Source organism: Rhamphochromis sp. 'chilingali', assembly GCF_963969265.1.
Source record: "Rhamphochromis sp. 'chilingali' genome assembly, chromosome: 1".
In the NCBI taxonomy this organism is placed as follows: domain Eukaryota; kingdom Metazoa; phylum Chordata; class Actinopteri; order Cichliformes; family Cichlidae; genus Rhamphochromis; species Rhamphochromis sp. 'chilingali'.
The window spans coordinates 3,020,849-3,025,012 of record NC_137929.1 but is presented as its reverse complement, the minus strand read 5'-3'; the positions used below and the strand labels follow the sequence as shown (position 1 = coordinate 3,025,012).

General features: G+C 32.4%; 1 long non-coding RNA gene across 2 annotated transcripts; it reads right to left on the bottom strand.

Moving 5' to 3' along the window:
- Positions 1–425: 425 nt before the first annotated feature.
- Positions 426–3,811, bottom strand: LOC308399281. Of its 2 annotated transcripts, XR_013972105.1 has the most exons (8): positions 3,573–3,811; positions 3,057–3,096; positions 2,865–2,911; positions 2,508–2,552; positions 1,639–1,668; positions 1,117–1,185; positions 836–910; positions 426–440 (listed from the first exon to the last, which is right to left on the bottom strand). It is a non-coding gene; the product is annotated as an uncharacterized lncRNA (long non-coding RNA). The 2 variants fall into 2 exon arrangements; XR_013972106.1 differs by lacking the exon at positions 426–440 and having other exon boundaries at positions 465–910; positions 3,573–3,807.
- Positions 3,812–4,164: the final 353 nt, after the last annotated feature.

Below are 4,164 nucleotides of genomic sequence, written 5' to 3'. Positions count from 1 at the left end.
TTTGGCCATTTTTTGTATATTTTGAAATATATTAATAAAATATATTTCAAAATACAATTTAAATGTATTTAAAATCATTCAAAAAAATATAAATTTAACCCTTCATATATTTCTAAGAAAACACATTCACATGTAACATCTGAAAGAAATCTTTATGTGATGTTTAAAACATACATATAGCATATCAATCAAGCAAGGAATATTCATTTTATAAGTTTATTCTCATTACATACTTAAACATTCTAAAAGAAACACACACACATATACATATATGTGTGTATATATATATATATATATATATATATATATATATGTATATATATATATATATATATATATATATATATATACATATACACACACAGTCTCAGTTCCCCCAGCTCTCACTGCAATCCTCAAAGCCCTTCTGGACACGCTGGGAAACCCCTTCCTTACCCCCACTGTAACAAACAAAAGTCACAGTTCTATTACTTTTATCAGAGTTAAAATAAAAATGTGATTTATGTTAGCTGGCTTCATTTAGCAAACAGATATTTCTGTTTATATAGATACAGATATTAATACAGATATATTTTACGCATAATTTTACCTCTTTTTTTTCCTAGATGGGAAGTCTATCCAGTTCACATTACAGTAATGCTAACACCCCTTTTGGTCGTCTCTCCTTACCTTCCAGCATTCATAAATCTGTTGACCTTCTTTGTCTGAGACCAACCACTACAATGCATCATCACCTATTTGTATTGGTAACTTACTTTACAACCTATTTTAATGGTTGCAAAGTAAGTTACTTGTGCTGTATGCAATTTTAGATACACAGAAAGTCTTCACTTACTATATATGGCTGTCATAGTGTCCTTATCAAGGGCAGTTCTTCACTCTGCGCCGATGTCCGTTTTGCTCTGTCCTCCTATAAAAAGCATGAACATTTGAGTGTTTGACTAGTTTTAGATTTCCAAAAATTTGATATTTGTACAACTAAACATTTGAACTACAATATATGCTATTGAGCGATACTTTTATGGGTAATTTTTGGTAAAGAAACTGGTGACAGAGTTGTAGGCTTTTTAAAGTACTATTAGCTAACCATTTGAACTGACTTTCAAAGCTGATTACCTTTTAAATTGCTGTGGATCAAAACCTCCAGTGGGAAGGCGGCCATTAGAAGAACACGCACCATTGAACCTGAAAATAACAAAAACAAACAAAAAACAGAACAATATATAAGAGTCCGGTAGGGTAATAAATCTCTTCTGAAGCAATATAGTTATTTTGGGTGAAAAACAAAACATTCCTCTAAAATATATATACTGACATCAGCAATCAACATCATGATTGTAATTATTTCCTTTTTAGTACATCTACTGCTGTTTGCATGTGTCAAGCACTACGACTGTATCTATGCATATAAATTCACCATATATATCCAGCAAAAATGTTTTGTTATAGGAAAACAAACAAAGGCATTCAATCAGAGGTGAGAAATTAATTGGGAATATGAATTATAGGTGAACTATTCTTTACCTACTAGCAATCAAGCTTCTTTAACCAAGAAGCTTGAAATATTTGAATGTAAAATAAAATAAATAAATAAATAATAATAAAAATAACATGATGTAATTAAAATGCACAACTTACATTAAGGAAATCTGCATTTGTATCCACAGGCTAAAAGTAAAACAGTAAATGTGTTAGTAATAGTACAGGTATTTGTAAAAAAAAAAAAAAGAGGCAGTAACTGTGACGCTTCTAGTGGGATGCTAAATGCAGAGATTTATATTTACAGTATAATACTGCATGTACGGGTAGCTGTGTTGTGAACTGTAACTGAATATTAGAGAATCTCAGAGAAATTAAATGTATTTATTTTTTTAATTTATCAATCATAAAACCGTCTGTTTTGAAGGCCTGTTACGATAACGACTTTTTGTTGGTCGGTATATTGCCCCATAAACAATTGCGACAAGTTATGTCATTGTCATTTTAAGACCATTTTATGTCTTTGAATGTATAATCATAATATAACACCATAATAATGCAAGATCTACACACTTTCAATTGACAAACCAACATCTAATTCTTAAAGTATTTAGATCATTGAAATTAGGAATCAAAATATTAGATACCTTAAAAACTTGAATAAATAGTAAGTTTTCTAACAAATAGAAAACAATGATATTTAATGTTATTGTTTTGTTATCATTATATTTTATTTTTGTAAATATAATGGCACATAAATTACATCATCAACAATTATTGAGGTCATGTACATGTACTGTGTGTTAAGTCGATATATCGATTATTGTGATAGGCCTACTGTTTTGGTATCATAACGAGCTTGTCAAACATGCATGACCACTAAACAATGTCTAAGCAGTAGTATTGGTCTGAATGACAACAAACATAACTAGTGTTTTGGAAAATCTGTTAGAAAACAGTTATTTCAATAATTATGATTAGCATGTGACACAGACACCGCATAAAAAACTACAACAACAAATACTTACTTTAGGAGGATGGGGGAGGGCAGCATGAGGTTGAGACTTTGACATCTGTAAGAAACAAATTCATGTATTACAAACAAGTCACTTAAAAATACATTAATGTGGCAGACTGTTCCCTGTTCAGATGCAGTGTATAAGTACAATCAGGGCTGTCACAACAATGGGGTGGGGCCACGTGGCTGCAACCCTAGGTACAATGTGCAGGTATATATAATTACATATAATATATGTGAATAAAGCAAGAATCTGTTTAGGTTAGTCACTGTGCTGACTGATGCTTGCTAGGTTTATATGATTGCAAACTGCACAAAAACAACAACAGCAACAACATTAATGACAATGACAAACAAAATTACTTACATTTATGTAAATCTCACATTAGGAAGATCTGCATTCGATTTCATGGGCTGAAATAAATAGGCAGAAACATTACTGCTAAAAAAATAAAAAACAAAAACTCTAAAAAGCCTAAAAATGACTTAAAAAGCAAGGAAATGTGGAACATTGTAATTAGCGAACATTAATAAAGCATAACTGTTCTTTCTTTCTAACCTTGGTAAGTACTCTGTAGCCAGAAGGAGAGGTAGGATTTCTGTGAAAGCCAAATTAAATGTGAATAGGCTTTGATAGTTATTGAGAAGGCAGAATAATAAGAAAAGGCAAAAGTACGTCACAATATAATTAATTAAGTTACATATTTTGATTACCAAATTATGGAAGCGTGGAGCTGCCACCCAGGCAAAAGAAAAATAGAGCTGTATCACGTTATGACGTGAAATGTTTATTGTTCTAACATTATGCTTTCCATGTTTGTATAATATAATATCACGTTATTATAATATACATAATTGTCACGTTCGCACAATATTGTACGGACGTGATAATTTTGTACATTTTTCGTACAATGTTGTTCAAACATGTTGTTCAAACATGATAGTATATTGTTAGAACGATAAACTTTTCACGTTATAACGTGATATACTTATATTTCTCTTTTGCCTGGGTGGCAGCTCTACGCTTCCGTTCCAAATAAGCGAGAATAAAGTAATATTATATGGGAAAAGGCACCTGCTAGCTTGATGATGGAGGCTTCTTAGACTGGCCACCCGCCTTGGCTTCTTGTCGCCACTCCATGAAATAAAGGTCCGTTTCCTCCATGCCGGCTAATTATTCATCCTCATTAAAATCTCGTATATGTTCAGTTGGCAGAATTGAGAATTTTACATCTTCCAACCACTTAATTAACGCGAACATAATCGGCTTGTTTCTTCCCGTCTCCTGTATCCGGCCGTTCCTCTCGCTGTCAGATTTCGCGCCTCAGAGACGTCGTTATTTTTCAAAAAAAAAAAAAAAGAAGAAAGAAAGAAAGAAAGAAACAGCAACAACTACTAAAGAGAGTTTTTGCACGTTCATTGCACATTTGTGGGAATGTTTAAATATTTAATTTTTATTAATTACTTTTCATTATATCTTTATTTTTTAAACCACCGTGGCAATGCGCATGCGCATACACTCCTGCACGCAAAGGGCTTTGGAGTTGACGTAATGTCGCAATGCATTGTGGGAGTGCAGCACCATCTTGGCAGGTCACGAATCAAAACAAGATTGCTACGAACCATTCTGAAACGTAGCTCAAAAGAAAATGACGGTATAGAGACAG